Source organism: Pecten maximus, chromosome 13 (assembly GCF_902652985.1).
Source record: "Pecten maximus chromosome 13, xPecMax1.1, whole genome shotgun sequence".
NCBI classification, from domain to species: domain Eukaryota; kingdom Metazoa; phylum Mollusca; class Bivalvia; order Pectinida; family Pectinidae; genus Pecten; species Pecten maximus.
Genome location: NC_047027.1, coordinates 2,787,063 through 2,804,802, shown reverse-complemented (window position 1 = coordinate 2,804,802; position 17,740 = coordinate 2,787,063). Strand labels below are relative to the sequence as shown.

General features: G+C 35.3%; 1 long non-coding RNA gene across 1 annotated transcript; it reads right to left on the bottom strand.

Annotated features, from left to right (window-relative positions):
* Positions 1–1,625: 1,625 nt before the first annotated feature.
* Positions 1,626–3,093, bottom strand: LOC117341349. Its single transcript, XR_004535616.1, has 3 exons — positions 1,976–3,093; positions 1,825–1,881; positions 1,626–1,740 (listed from the first exon to the last, which is right to left on the bottom strand). It is a non-coding gene; the product is annotated as an uncharacterized LOC117341349 (long non-coding RNA).
* Between the last annotated feature and the right edge of the window lie 14,647 nt (positions 3,094–17,740).

Sequence of the window (17,740 nt, the reverse complement as noted above, 5' to 3'; positions counted from 1 at the left end):
GCAAATTTTATCTGATTTCAACTAAAAATAAAAAAAACGATAGTATATTGTTTGGCCGTAAAACAAACAAACAAACAAAGGTTAGCATTGAGTTTCTTGATCGCTGGTCCAGGAGCCTACTGACGACACCCCAACATGTTTTTCTGTTACTAGCGAATTATAGCCCTTAATATCATCAAAATGGATTTGAAATCGCATGCTATTTGTCCGAGTATCGTACACTTTCTGGATATACGCGGTTTTAAGATTTCATCTATTAAATATTCCGCTTCACATAGAAGACGTTTGTTGATCGTTTTGTGTTGTGTTGAGGATTACTCTCGCGTAGCATTCCATTAAAAGAAGAATAAATTCAAGGTTAAGTTTTTCTTTGGTCTTTATTCAATTTTGTGTGCATATTTTAGTTACATTAGTAACATGTGAGACCAATTAAAACAATGGATGTATTCTGATACCAACTTAAGTCCTATATCTTATTTTTTTAACTCCTTAGCGATCTTCAGTCCATCTTCCAGTTCTTATTTTTCAAGTAGTAGTCTCTCCTGTTTTCCCTCCTGATCCTCAACGCTCTTCTGTAAAATATTCACAAAATTTGTTTCTTAAATGTTTTTTTTACATGATTTTCATTAAGATACGACTATCAACACTGCACAAAAAAGGATATATTAATAAATTTGAAAATGTAAAAGTTTCTCATTTTAAAGGGTTAGGAACTATATACAATGCAATATTACGTATGGTATCTTGCTGGAAATTATGATGACAGAATAATCTGTAGGTTTCCTTGGGGTTGATTGTTCCTTGAAAACGACAGAATCTTCCCACTCAATGCTTGAACTAAAATTTGATTTTGACACACAATTTGACAGGTTTAGATATACCAAATATAAATATAAAAAAAATTAGATCAATTAAATACAGATTTTAGCCATATATAATGTATGCCTCAGTTTTGTTCCTATTACAAATCAATTATCTCTACTGTTGATTATATGCATTACATATTCAGAATCTCCAATACATCTACAAAATACTGCTTCGGCAAAGATATACATGGGATGCCTGCGAATGAGACAGGTTAACTCCCTAGAAACCGTTCCCCATTTTAAATTGATGTATTTATCTATATAGAAAAACATATTCATTTCTATATTCTGGATATTTAACTTTGATTGCTTTGATTATCATTTTTAAAATATATCTTGGATGTACGTTAAATATATGACATCCAAATGTAACTTTCACCGTAGATAAACTAGTGCAATACGTCATCGTATATCTACTATACATTTAGCAGAAAACATCCAATCTTATTTAGCGGAAATTGTTTTTTTTTTCAAATATCTCCTTTTTTTACATCTGACTAACCCCTCCTACAGTACTTTCAGTACTTTGATTTCAATACGTTTTCAGAACAGTTGTTGTTTAGTCCTACGGTCATTAACATAAAAATTCGATTATTATATAATACTTATTTAATTACTAGTTAAATAAGAACAACACGTATTTTACTTCGTTTCATTTATTTGGAGATCTGAAAAGAGAGAGAACAAATATTTTACCACAGATATTTCAATAAAAGAAAAAATCGAATTGTAAAAATATTAACAATTATTCAAGTTGAAAAAGAGTTAAAATGAAAAGGAGAAAACTCAGTTACTCACTTTACATGTCTAATGAGGTAATAAGGGCCTTGAACATTTCCTCATCTATGGATACTGTGTGGAAGTCAGATGTCAGCTGAAATGAGAATGGTTTAATAGGAAAAATGTCTTAAAAGTTGTGGAGGAAAATGTAAAAATCGTACAAAATAGCTATACTTACAACGTCGATTCTTTCAGGCGATTCCAACCTCACCCTCTTTCTCTGCAGGTCTTCGGACTGGAAAAACATACATTTATATATTAAGACATGGGAAGTAAATGTGTGATAACGACAAATCGAAATATGATAGAGTTAATATAAGTATACTTACTGGCTCTTCATCCCTCTTCCTTTTCTGTAACAGTAAAACAAATTAAGTTATTCGATGTGAAACAATATGATGGAAATATGAAATGCTATATGATTAATGCGACAGTATTACAGTAATGCAAAGAAAATAGCACCTTTGTTACTGGTGGGGTAACCAGTTGTGGTCCCAATGGGACCTGTGTCTGTGGCGGCGGTGGTGGTGATGCTGTCACCAGTTGTGGTCCCAATGGGACCTGTGTCTGTGGCGGCGGTGGTGGTGATGCTGTCACCAGTTGTGGTCCCAATGGGACCGGTGTCTGTGGCGGCGGCGGTGGTGGTGCTGTCACCAGCTGTGGTCCCAATGGGACCGGTGTCTGTGGCGGTGTAGTATCAATTCGTTTGGAAGACTCCTAAACATGGAAATAATTTAATCATTTATAGTATCAGGATATACAATCCAAAACATCATGTTAATTGCTTTGACTAGTTATTTGTTTTAAAGATGACATTATTTTATATTCTTCAATTTGTGAGTTAATGAAAAAATGAATTTCATAAAGTAACTTTCATACGTACCTTTTTTATATGGGACTGGATATCTGCCATTAGTGCATAGTTCTGCACCATGTCCATGAATTCGTCCACACTCACGGTGGTGCACCTGTTATTGCGTCCATTTATATGGACATAGGTTACACCCCTATATACTGACAACTGGACATATTGTCCATTTCCGAAGAAATGTCTCGATGCCATCATTATTTTCAAAAAATAAAATCTCTTGAGATGGTCAAGCGATTGTGAGGTGAATAGGGTTGTAGTCTCTTTTATAGTGCGGGGGATCTGGAAAACGATTGGTTTGGATAGAATAATAAAATTTTGGTAATATTCCACTACTTCTCCTGATATTACAGGAGAAGTAGTGGAATTTCTAATTTACATATTGCGTAACGGTAAAAATTTGCATAGAGATGACGCTACTTTATTCCCTATTATGATAGTTGTTTACATTGAAACCAATTTGATATGTAGGTGTTTTTCCTTTAAACGGTCATATTAATACGTAGAAAGCGAATAACAAGAAATACAAAATCTGAAAGATATCGAAATGTTACTTTTTTTTGGTGCTTGTGTGTTATATATTTCGTCTTCGTGGGGCAGTGAAATGTGCTTTACCGTCAACCAAGGTCAAATGCTGACACAATGGTGTTACCCAATTAAATCGAGGGGTCGAAGAAGTTTCTTCAAGATTTCCGGTAACGGTAGATAAACTAGTGCAATGCGTCATCGTATACCTACTATACATTTAGCAGAAAACATCCAATCTTATCTATGCGATATGTAAATGAATTGAAACTATTTCAAAAGGTTGTTTTTATTCCTATTAATTTAACTAAAGGTTTTAAAGATTGTTTTTCAATGAATTAAACTAAAGATTTGAAAAAAAAAATACATATCGCATAGGTAGAATTGAACATTTACTGCTTGTTACTTTTGTATGGATGGTATCGCTGCTGTGATACCGAATAGGACGGTGGTGGTCCTGCTCTCTCTGCCAAGTTTATATAGGGATAAGACCCACACTGGACCGCAGGTGTCAATTGTAACGGTACATTCGGTGCGCAGGTGCGGGTATAGGTGCCGGTCATGCAAGTGTAGATGCTTGCGAATCGGTACAAGTCAAAGTTGCTGTCGAATACTCATGTGCAGGCTAAAAATGGAATGTATATATATATATGTAATTATCAACACAATCAAAATAATACATTAAAATATGTTTGGATAGGATTTTTTTTCATTACCTCATCCAGATGATGGAGTTGCACATCAAAAGCCCTTTTTACGAGGCATAGTTCCTCGTACTCTTCATAGTGCAAACTTAAAGTCTACCCGTTTCTGCAAATTTTATCTGATTTCAACTAAAAATAAAAAAACGATAGTATATTGTTTGGCCGTAAAACAAACAAACAAACAAAGGTTCGCATTGAGTTTCTTGATCGCTGGTCCAGGAGCCTACTGACGACACCCCAACATGTTTTTCTGTTACTAGCGAATTATAGCCCTTAATATCATAAAAATGGATTTGAAATCGCATGCTATTTGTCCGAGTATCGTACACTTTCTGGATATACGCGGTTTTAAGATTTCATCTATTAAATATTCCGCTTCACATAGAAGACGTTTGTTGATCGTTTTTGTTGTGTTGAGGATTACTCTCGCGTAGCATTCCATTAAAAGAAGAATAAATTCAAGGTTAAGTTTTTCTTTGGTCTTTATTCAATTTTGTGTGCATATTTTAGTTACATTAGTAACATGTGAGACCAATTAAAACAATGGATGTATTCTGATACCAACTTAAGTCCTATATCTTATTTTTTTAACTCCTTAGCGATCTTCAGTCCATCTTCCAGTTCTTATTTTTCAAGTAGTAGTCTCTCCTGTTTTCCCTCCTGATCCTCAACGCTCTTCTGTAAAATATTCACAAAATTTGTTTCTTAAATGTTTTTTTTACATGATTTTCATTAAGATACGACTATCAACACTGCACAAAAAAGGATATATTAATAAATTTGAAAATGTAAAAGTTTCTCATTTTAAAGGGTTAGGAACTATATACAATGCAATATTACGTATGGTATCTTGCTGGAAATTATGATGACAGAATAATCTGTAGGTTTCCTTGGGGTTGATTGTTCCTTGAAAACGACAGAATCTTCCCACTCAATGCTTGAACTAAAATTTGATTTTGACACACAATTTGACAGGTTTAGATATACCAAATATAAATATAAAAAAATTAGATCAATTAAATACAGATTTTAGCCATATATAATGTATGCCTCAGTTTTGTTCCTATTACAAATCAATTATCTCTACTGTTGATTATATGCATTACATATTCAGAATCTCCAATACATCTACAAAATACTGCTTCGGCAAAGATATACATGGGATGCCTGCGAATGAGACAGGTTAACTCCCTAGAAACCGTTCCCCATTTTAAATTGATGTATTTATCTATATAGAAAAACATATTCATTTCTATATTCTGGATATTTAACTTTGATTGCTTTGATTATCATTTTTAAAATATATCTTGGATGTACGTTAAATATATGACATCCAAATGTAACTTTCACCGTAGATAAACTAGTGCAATACGTCATCGTATATCTACTATACATTTAGCAGAAAACATCCAATCTTATCTATGCGATATGTAAATGAATTGAAACTATTTCAAAAGGTTGTTTTTATTCCTATTAATTTAACTAAAGATTTGAAAAAAAGGTTTTAAAGATTGTTTTTCTATGAATTAAACTAAAGATTTGAAAAAAAAATACATATCGCATAGGTAGAATTGAACATTTACTGCTTGTTACTTTTGTATGGATGGTATCGCTGCTGTGATACCGAATAGGACGGTGGTGGTCCTGCTCTCTCTGCCAAGTTTATATAGGGATAAGACCCACACTGGACCGCAGGTGTCAATTGTAACGGTACATTCGGTGCGCAGGTGCGGGTATAGGTGCCGGTCATGCAAGTTTAGATGCTTGCGAATCGGTACAAGTCAAAGTTGCTGTCGAATACTCAGGTGCAGGCTAAAAATGGAATGTATATATATATATGTGTAATTATCAACACAATCAAAATAATACATTAAAATATGTTTGGATAGGATTTTTTTTTCATTACCTCATCCAGATGATGGAGTTGCACATCAAAAGCCCTTTTTACGAGGCATAATTCCTCGTACTCTTCATAGTGCAAACTTAAAGTCTACCCGTTTCTGCAAATTTTATCTGATTTCAACTAAAAATAAAAAAAACGATAGTATATTGTTTGGCCGTAAAACAAACAAACAAACAAAGGTTAGCATTGAGTTTCTTGATCGCTGGTCCAGGAGCCTACTGACGACACCCCAACATGTTTTTCTGTTACTAGCGAATTATAGCCCTTAATATCATCAAAATGGATTTGAAATCGCATGCTATTTGTCCGAGTATCGTACACTTTCTGGATATACGCGGTTTTAAGATTTCATCTATTAAATATTCCGCTTCACATAGAAGACGTTTGTTGATCGTTTTGTGTTGTGTTGAGGATTACTCTCGCGTAGCATTCCATTAAAAGAAGAATAAATTCAAGGTTAAGTTTTTCTTTGGTCTTTATTCAATTTTGTGTGCATATTTTAGTTACATTAGTAACATGTGAGACCAATTAAAACAATGGATGTATTCTGATACCAACTTAAGTCCTATATCTTATTTTTTTAACTCCTTAGCGATCTTCAGTCCATCTTCCAGTTCTTATTTTTCAAGTAGTAGTCTCTCCTGTTTTCCCTCCTGATCCTCAACGCTCTTCTGTAAAATATTCACAAAATTTGTTTCTTAAATGTTTTTTTTACATGATTTTCATTAAGATACGACTATCAACACTGCACAAAAAAGGATATATTAATAAATTTGAAAATGTAAAAGTTTCTCATTTTAAAGGGTTAGGAACTATATACAATGCAATATTACGTATGGTATCTTGCTGGAAATTATGATGACAGAATAATCTGTAGGTTTCCTTGGGGTTGATTGTTCCTTGAAAACGACAGAATCTTCCCACTCAATGCTTGAACTAAAATTTGATTTTGACACACAATTTGACAGGTTTAGATATACCAAATATAAATATAAAAAAAATTAGATCAATTAAATACAGATTTTAGCCATATATAATGTATGCCTCAGTTTTGTTCCTATTACAAATCAATTATCTCTACTGTTGATTATATGCATTACATATTCAGAATCTCCAATACATCTACAAAATACTGCTTCGGCAAAGATATACATGGGATGCCTGCGAATGAGACAGGTTAACTCCCTAGAAACCGTTCCCCATTTTAAATTGATGTATTTATCTATATAGAAAAACATATTCATTTCTATATTCTGGATATTTAACTTTGATTGCTTTGATTATCATTTTTAAAATATATCTTGGATGTACGTTAAATATATGACATCCAAATGTAACTTTCACCGTAGATAAACTAGTGCAATACGTCATCGTATATCTACTATACATTTAGCAGAAAACATCCAATCTTATCTATGCGATATGTAAATGAATTGAAACTATTTCAAAAGGTTGTTTTTATTCCTATTAATTTAACTAAAGATTTGAAAAAAAGGTTTTAAAGATTGTTTTTCTATGAATTAAACTAAAGATTTGAAAAAAAAATACATATCGCATAGGTAGAATTGAACATTTACTGCTTGTTACTTTTGTATGGATGGTATCGCTGCTGTGATACCGAATAGGACGGTGGTGGTCCTGCTCTCTCTGCCAAGTTTATATAGGGATAAGACCCACACTGGACCGCAGGTGTCAATTGTAACGGTACATTCGGTGCGCAGGTGCGGGTATAGGTGCCGGTCATGCAAGTTTAGATGCTTGCGAATCGGTACAAGTCAAAGTTGCTGTCGAATACTCAGGTGCAGGCTAAAAATGGAATGTATATATATATATGTAATTATCAACACAATCAAAATAATACATTAAAATATGTTTGGATAGGATTTTTTTTTCATTACCTCATCCAGATGATGGAGTTGCACATCAAAAGCCCTTTTTACGAGGCATAATTCCTCGTACTCTTCATAGTGCAAACTTAAAGTCTACCCGTTTCTGCAAATTTTATCTGATTTCAACTAAAAATAAAAAAAACGATAGTATATTGTTTGGCCGTAAAACAAACAAACAAACAAAGGTTAGCATTGAGTTTCTTGATCGCTGGTCCAGGAGCCTACTGACGACACCCCAACATGTTTTTCTGTTACTAGCGAATTATAGCCCTTAATATCATCAAAATGGATTTGAAATCGCATGCTATTTGTCCGAGTATCGTACACTTTCTGGATATACGCGGTTTTAAGATTTCATCTATTAAATATTCCGCTTCACATAGAAGACGTTTGCTGATCGTTTTGTGTTGTGTTGAGGATTACTCTCGCGTAGCATTCCATTAAAAGAAGAATAAATTCAAGGTTAAGTTTTTCTTTGGTCTTTATTCAATTTTGTGTGCATATTTTAGTTACATTAGTAACATGTGAGACCAATTAAAACAATGGATGTATTCTGATACCAACTTAAGTCCTATATCTTATTTTTTTAACTCCTTAGCGATCTTCAGTCCATCTTCCAGTTCTTATTTTTAGCCCACCATCATCAGATGGTGGGCTATTCAAATCGCCCTGCGTCCGTGGTCCGTCGTCCGTCCGTCCGTCCATCCGTGCTAGCATTTGACCATTAAGAGTTAACGAACTTGCCCTGTCCATATATAAGTGCTAATGAAGAATTGAGAGGGTGCCTCCTAATTCTTTGCTCAAAATTTGCTGGACCACTACTTAGGACCTACATATTCATTCTAGAAATTAACTCTTTATCGTTCGAATAAAAATTGTCCAAACCACAGTTATTCATTGTAAGAGTTGATTCCCTTTCCGTGTTGTATGAATCAGTTCCAAGTCAGCTTCCCGCGAAAATGTTTGCGCACGCGTGTACGGAATTTCCGGAAAACAGAAAGCTGGACGCGGGGCCGAATCAGCAGGTAAGTGCACAAGCAAACTTCATGTTAAATGTGTATTGAAATGATTGATTGGATAAAAGTATGTAATATAGAGTTCAAGTAGGCCTAAGTGTTCCTTAAAAAGGGCCTTACTATCTTCCATCACTGAAAACAAAAGGCGGGCTGAGGGATTTTCCAAATCTTGCAAATTGGCCTAGGTCTACTGTAGGCTACTGAACAAATAACTCCCAAATTTCTGGTAACAGTTAGGCCTACGGTACATGTGTAAGTTCAAAATGGAGAAACGGTCTTTTGTCGATAATTGTTTTAAATGAAAAGCTGCATGTGCCGTTAAACAGACCTGAAGGCTTAATTTACTCAAAAGAAAAGAATCGTGTGTTGCGCTTGTGCAGATAGGCCTAATGGCCGATGTCGGTGAAATTGTAAACAAACCAACAATGCCAGTGTAGCGAAGAAAAACAACATTTTGACAAAGTCTTGTCGACGTATTTCAAACTCGTCTTCATATTAGCAGCTTTCCTGTCTTTTATGACGATTAATATTTTATGGATGTGATAATAATACGGTATATATAACGAAACAATCAAGCATGCAAACAACTTCACCGGCAATCCGACATCTAGTCCGAATTTTCTGACGATCTTACTATGTAATTTATTAATTGACTGAACATAGAGTGGTATAAACGCTAAAGCAAACAAATAATTCAATATATAACAGGCAAAGGCATATTTATTACGTTTTCCCTCGTGTAAATAATGGAAGATGGAGGGATGTGTGACCTATATCAGTTCAAACACAATTTCCGATATTTATATCGATATAATTGAATATGAATCATATGAAATGTATACAATAACAGGTCACTTACTTTAAAACTTGATTTTGTATATGTTTTCAAACAGAACAAATACTTCCAAGTGTAAAACGATCTCTTTGTCAAGAAGGACTACAGAAATGTAACTAATTTTCGACACGAAAATCTTGACCGGAATTCAGGAATGAAAAAAAAATTCTTTTATAGAAGAAATCTTTCACTGTTAATTAAGTTTATGTTAACAAAGAATCTCCTATTTTATGGTACTTTAACATATTAGAATACAATGGAATTTTATTTTCTTTAATTTGTATGTGGCTATCTTAACAATAAAATTAGGAAAAAGTGAGTTTCTAAATAATGATATCAACTTAAATTGTCCTGAAAAAATGGATTGAAAAATGTGAAATAATCTTCCTATTCTGATAGTCTCTCTCTTCCAAAACTTGTAGTACCAGTATAAATGTTTTGCACTTTAAACACTGGAAATATCTTATAAAAAATATTAATATCCTATAAAAAATATTATCATAAATCCAGTTGCATTTGACCTCAACTGAAAATGGGTTTTTTTCAGTTTTAAATGGCAAGTTAGTTTCTAATTTGGCGAGTGAAATTTTAATCAAATGTGAGTTGCTTAAAAAGTTAGTGACAATGTGCATCAAGAAGCTGACGAGCTTTCATTTGGTGTCTATGTAAACTAATCGGTTGGGAAACGGAAGGTAAAATTTCACTGGAGTATTACTATCAGTAATTTAGATTTCTGTATTTTTCATGCCACGGAAAAGGAAGAAACCAAATGATGAAAATAAAGGTAACAATGACGTATATCCTATATGTAGTTAAATTGGCCGATATCAAATTAAAGTTGTGGCTTTTTGAATGTTGCCATAATCTGATAAACACAAGTATATTCAAAGAAGACCAACATGACTCCTTGCTCAAATATATAGTTTTCTGTTGGCACCAGTTTCATTTAGATGGGGTTATCGATGTTGCTTATAGACCTTGTTAATTAACAAATAAATGAAATTTATAAAAAAAAAAAAGCTCTATTAAGCACAAATGAAAATTCAACACCTATAAAACATTACCTTCAATAATGCTTTTGGTTTTCATTGTAAGACATTTGGGACTGGACACTTGGAACAATCTTATGTCCAAGGTTTGATTTCAGATTATTCTAGGCTAGCCCTTGGATGTTATTATTTTAGTTTGATCTTTTACAGAAACTATATATCAAAGCTTTCTTCCCTCTGAATTGTTTGGTTTGGTTTGGTTTGGTTTGGTTTAATTTGTTTAACGTCCTATTAACAGCTAAGGTCATTTAAGGACGGCCTCCCGTGCGTGCGACATGCATGCGTGTGTTCAGTGCGTATGTGTGTTTTGGGAGGCTGCGGTATGTTCGTGTTAAGTCTCCCTGTGATAGGCCGGAACTTTTGCCGATTTATAGTGCTACCTCACTGAAGCATACTGCCGAAGACACCCCACCCGGTCACATTATACTGACAACGGGCGAAGCAGTCGTCCCACTCCGTGTAACAGGGTTAACTCTTTGTCTTGGACAACTCTGATAAACATGAAGAATGTAACTGTAGGATGATGACAATTTTGATCTTGAAGTTAAAATTATATAAGTGACTTTGTAATTCTGGGAGTTCCTTGGTTTCTTGTGTGGACATAGTTTGCTACCATTTTCGAAATAAGGGTTTAAGAATTTGCCCTGTCCACATATGGGAACCAATGAGGAATTGAGAGGATGCCATTTTATTTTAATTTGAAAATTGGAGCAGAAATGAAGAATATTGAACTACAGTATTGTTATTACCTGAAGTGTTTGTTTGAAAATGGTTAACTCTTATGTGTTGGACATCCGTGACAATCATGAAAGATCTGCAGTAATGCAAGCAATATTAGATTTTCAACTATCATTATTAGTTATTACCTCATAATTTTTGGACGTCATATTTCCCAGGGTGCAATAGACTGCAAATTTAATTTCAATATGAATGTAATGAGTTACAAATCCCACATGGAGTTCATTTTGGTCCTTTCTTATGCTTTATTTAATCACTGCAATTGCTCCGTTGTTGTAAAAGACAGTTTACAGAAGGACCACATGATAATATGGAGAGGACTCAAATTTGTGTCTGTTGAAGACATGGAGGATGTTGCAAGATACTGTAGGAAGATGCATATTCAATATGAATTGATTTCTTGTTCCACATAGCATCCGCAGGTACATTTACAAGAACAAATTATGTAAAAGAGTGGTATTAAATACCATGCATTTGTCCATGGCATGCCAGTTTTTGTCATTTTTTAATCTGTTAAAATCCACAAAAGCAAGCTTTCCCCCCCTTTTTTCTAAATACTACATACACATATCAAGTGGGTATTCTAATGGACCATGACGATAAGATTTTGCCAGTATGAATTCATATAAAACGAATGATTTCCTGATAGCTAGCGAAATTTCAACCTGTCTGACCAGTCGTTTTGCTCCACCAGTGATCAGCGCTATGTAAATGAGGGTTTCTCGAACAATGCGAGTCGTCAAACTGACCATTCGGAACGGACTTTTGTTATTCAGGTAGTATGAAAAATATAACTGTTAGTGTAGACAGCATGCATATGTACAGTCAAGAACTGAAATTTAGGATTTTGCTGGTTGCCCCTTTAATACAAAGACTGGACCATCACAAAGTATATAAATAGAAAAATTAACAATTAGTTATTTCATTTTTAGAATCACCTAGATCCTACAAACTCAGGAAGATGTTCAAAACAGGTAATTATGATTAAAATATATGTTTTCATTCATACTGCATAAGTTCAGGACAGTGGAGTACTGTATAGTTGTGATATTTTGCAGATGTGTAAAATGTTCATGTTTCGTGTCAAGAGTGTATTATTGTTGGTCCAATTTCATGAATCACCATTGCTGTAAATCTTTTTTGGACATGTTAAAATCTTGTGTTTGTAATAAAAAATATTCATTTATACAAAATTTTGCAAATTTTAATATATCGACAAAATTTAACCCCTTCATGAATATTTAACAATTATAAAAGTACAATCTATTTAAATCATGGTCAAGCCCTCGTCGTCGAAATAACACTGTTGTCAGATGTTTTTAATAAAGCAACTTTTCAGTTTTCAACTACATAGGTTGATAATATGAATTCACCATTTCTTTGACCTTGATTAGGAGATGTGGTCCTCTGTGCAATGGAACTATCAGTGTGGTGGCCGGGGTATATTATGGAGGTTGTTGGCAAACAACTTGTCGTTGGTTTCTGGGATGAAGTTGAAACGTATGTATGATGCATAAAGACTTAGAGATTATACAAAGATTAACAATTTGATTCTGATATATTCTTTTTCATCAGTGATGTAATTGTAATAAAGTAGGAAAATTGAGAAGCTAATACATGTTGCCTTTTTATATTTTGATGAATTTCCCATTTTTGGAAAATACAAGAAATTGAATATGAACATTATTTTTACATTTGCTCTAATCCAACCAGGTGAGCGATACAGGCCCCATGGACATCTTGTTTGATTATATTAACAGTTACCTGGACATGTCAAGCAATTCGCCAATGTCGTGACGAGCCAACACCCGATTCGTGGGAGTGCGACGTCTCAAAATGCTTCTGTGTGGATGCTGGGGAGCTCCCTACCCATGACGTCTCCATCTCCACAAGGGGTACATTTCACTTGGAGGGGCTGACCGTGAACCACAGGGTCCACGTAATGACAGGGTCAGTGGACCCCCCTCTATCATGTAGGACGGGTGTGATATCGATTTCCTGGTCAAGGAATAGTACCATATGCCGTAAGTACGAGTGTCTATTCATTATCTGAAATATATATATATATATATAGACAGGTTTGGTTTGGTTTATTTTGTTTAACGTCCTATTAACAGCCAAGGTCATACTGTCCCTCCATCTTAACACATTATAGACGATAACAACCTTGTACAAAAACTAGTGATTTCAGATTGAGTATTAATGATATACATCTATATACTTAATTAAAAGAAAACTTGTAAACCTCTCGGGGTCGTCCATAATGATAGGAGTGGATTCATGCTCTGCATGGGAGGGGGGAGAGGTCGCATAATAATAATAATAAAACAAAGACAGGGCTTGCCCATTTTGTAAGTTGTAGATTGATTAGATATAATTCATCAAATTTTATTGTTCATAAGTTATTTTGTGTCGAAAATAAATTCGTTTTTTTTTTATTGAGTCAAATTATTTTATCATCACCTCCAGCATCCCGTCCCGACAGGACGTTCAGATCCATGACGTCACCCTACCGCCCCACAGATAGGACCGAGCAGCAATCGACGACACCCGTCAGTCCCGAGGGACCCATGGATTGGACCACACCTGATCGGACAGTGGAAACAAAGTGAGACCGTCCATCCCTCGGAATTGACGCAATCGACGACACCCGTCAGTCCCGAGGGACCCATGGAATGGACCACACCTGATCGGACAGTGGAATCGACGAAGTCCATTTCGTACACCACCCTCGCACCTTCCTCCTTCCCCGCACACGCCATTTTTATTTTTTCACTATCCAGAACTCATCAGAGTATGAGTGAACTCTACGAGCTGACAGCAAAAAAAATAGAAGATTCATCCGTTCTCTAGGTATGGAATACGTAGAGATCTGGGAACAATAATACACGAAGCTTAAAAACGCTGAAGCATTCAATTTTGTAAATACGCTCGACCTACAATCAAGGGTGGACCATCGTGACGCATTTTTGGAGGACGTACGAATGCCATTAAATTGCCTCTTTCACCAAAGAGGGCAAAAAGATTCATTACGCAGACTTTGCATCACTATACCCTTTTGTCAACAAATACAGGAAGTATCCTGTCGGTCATCCGAGCATCATCCCACGAGACTTCAAGGACATCGGTGCTTATTTTGGGATAGCAAAAGTGAAGGTTTTACCTCCCAGGAAACTTTTTCATCTTGTACTGCCACAGAGGATTGGAGGCAAGCTGGCATTTGCTCTTTGTCGCACATGCGCAGTGACACAAAACCAAAAGAAATGCCAGTGTAGCGACGCACATAGAGCCTTGATAGGAACGTGGTGTACACCGGAACTAATGAAAGCCTTAGAAAATGGTTACGAGATAATGAAAGTGTACGAAGTGTACCACTGAAACGAAACATCTCAGTACGACCCCAACACTAGACAAGGCGGTATATTTGAAAACTATATCAATCTTTTCCTGAAAACCAAACAATAATCAAGTGGCAGGCCTACATGGGTGAAAACTGAAGAGGACATGGATAGATACATTGACGAATATTTTCAACACGAAGGCATTCGGCTTGACAGGAATAATGTGAAACAAAATAAGGCCATGAGGTCCCTGGCAATGCTCCTGTTGAATTCCTTCTGGGGAAAATTTGGTCAGCGTCTGAATATGACCCAAACTTCATTCTTTCACGACGCTGAAGCGGACAGATTCTTCCGACGTCTGACGGACACTCGCAAAACCATGAAAGATTTCCACATCATCAGTGACGACATGATACAACTCAGCTGGGAGAACGAAGAACACATGGTACCAGAAAATCCACAGACAAACATATTCATCGCGTGTTTCACTACTTGTAACGCACGCATGCATCTCTATGAGAAGTGTCTCGAAACACTTAACGAAAGAGTTCGGTATATGGATACTGATAGCGTAATATATATTCAAAATCATTGGGGTAGTGAATTACCCCTAGGAGACTTCTTAGGTGAACTGACGAATGAACTCGATGATGGTGACCACATTACAGAATTCGTGTCAGGAGGCCCAAAACAGTATGCTTATAAGACTCTCAAAGGAAACCACGTTTGCAAAATTAGAGGGTTCTCTCTGAACTATGTCAATAGTAAATTAATAAACTTTGATTCATTGAAGGAACCTTTGACGCCCACATGCACCCCAACGTCTAACGGAATCGACGGAGAAAGTCTAGACACTTCAAATAGAAAAAGAACACATTCAGGAAGTATATCACTCGTGAACGGCAAAAAGATCGGGAGAGAAAAATAGCGAAGAACAATATATAATAGAGTAGAAGAGAAAAAGTACAAAATCGTTTATACCAAACGAGTAATTAAAGAAGGCACTTATGGTTAATAGAAAAAAAGCAAATGATAGAACATTCCTATCTTACATTTCCTTATGGCTATTAGTATAGAACATTCTTATCTTACACTTCCTTATGGCTATTAGTATTGAAAAAAAGCAAATGATAGAACATTCTTATCTTTATTGACAAAATAAACATGAAACAAAATGTACCTTCATTGAAATTTTACAAATCTATTTTTGTTAAATATAGAATATAAATGAACAATGTCTGCATGTAAATATGTATATATATATATATATTCATTTGTTTTCGTTGTTCTTAATATGGTACATTAAAATTCCGTCCATTTTATTTTCTTGTTCAGCAGTTTGAGTCTGTAATCGGGAGAGGCTTCATCACTCATCATAACGAATGCATTTCTGTTCCTAAACAGCTTCAGGTGAATGTCCACTCCATTTAATAGGTACTTGTCCATCCTGAATATGTCTTCATACAGTGGTCCTTCCAATTCGATTATCTTACTCTTTTGAAATTGACTTAAAAGGTAAAATATTCAACCTATTATAACAATAAAACAAAGTCATAACAAGCCGAGGTCAGTGCCTCGTATACAAATGTCCACATAGTATAATCATAAATGAATGTGTTAAGTATCATGCCGCCTCAAACAATCAGTCAACTTCCCAAACTAATCATTATCAAATATCAATACACATTTGGCACTATGTACAGTAGTAGGCAATAAAGGAATGAAGGCTTAGGTCATGGCCAGACCTATACCAAAGCATGATATGGGAAGATGCCTCAGTTGACAGTCAGATATATAAATTTATGTATTTGGAACTTAAATGTAGGGGAAATGTTTTAAACAAATTAGTAATGTTATTATGAGCCACCTCAGACAGTCTCACATTATATTAACCATTAAAACAAACTTTCCAGCACAACGTTACTTGTATGATTTGTATGCCATCACAAACTGGTATTCTAAAATAGCGTTTTACCGCATCAGAATTGCAGCGCCCCATAAGTCGAATATTTTCCTCAGGTATATGACATTGGAAAGCTGTGCTAGCTGCACCTATATGAAAGGAATAGGGTTTGTACATTTATGAGTCTAGTGCAATAAAGGAAACTGCATCTCTTAACTTTGAGGAGTAGTAGGTTTGGGTTATGGATGTAAAGCCTTCAAGAGTGAAAAGAGGCCCTTGAGTACTCCCTCTAACTTTAAGATAAGATTTCATGGCTGCAACTGGACAAATGCTTTTACAGTTTTGACAAAATATCTTAAGATGGACTGGCCTATGTGAAGAATGGTGTTAGAAAAACCGAAGTGACAACACCATGTCTGCAGGTTTTTTTATGCAAAGTATCCATGACTACATTGGGAAATTGAATTATTTTTCAAGTAGAATCTTTACCCGAGATTGTTATTTCCCCTACTCGCAAAAATCCAAAGAAACTGAGAGTAAACATAGCCCGTGAAAGCTTTCTGTCGTAATAGTTGGGAGACGTGTGCTGTAAGGATGACATCGACTGTTCTATATATGATGGTGTAATCGGCAGTCGCATGTCTTGGCTCGCATATACATTTTGCACCCCTTTCAATATCTTCTTAATTGGAAAACACTGAGTTGGATCCTCAAAGTCTCATCTTATGCTGAGAGGCCAACCCTGCAAGATATGTATGAATAGTGTTTGCTGACTTGCCATTCTAGTATAACCAGGATATAGACTGAACCACTTTCGCCACTGGAACAGGAAAAGTTGAAGACATTCCCGTCAAATGGAGGTGAAATTTATTGTATGAATTAATCGCTGTGCGATAGGAAAGGTAAGACATTTTGTTTGCCCTGAAACAAAATATTGTAACGCAGACAGACCAACAACACCAGTCTACGCACCAATCTCATGATGTAGGAATCTTTCGATGATGTTTAGTTAATGATATCCACAACTGCTCTATTGTCTGAATGGAACCAGATTGACTGATTTTGCAAATGCTCTCCCCATATCTCTACAGCTAGTACGATAGGAAACAGCTCTTTTATAGTGATGGGAAAATTCTGCATACCGCAATCCTTCCACATACCGTAAAACCACAATCGACCAAAAACTGCACCATCAGAATCCTGCCATGACCTTAGATGTTAATAGGACCTTAAACAAAATAAACCAAACCAAATTGTCATCTAAAAATATAGATTTGTCATTCAAACTGTCAATAAACGCTGCCCAAGCTTGCATATCTAGCC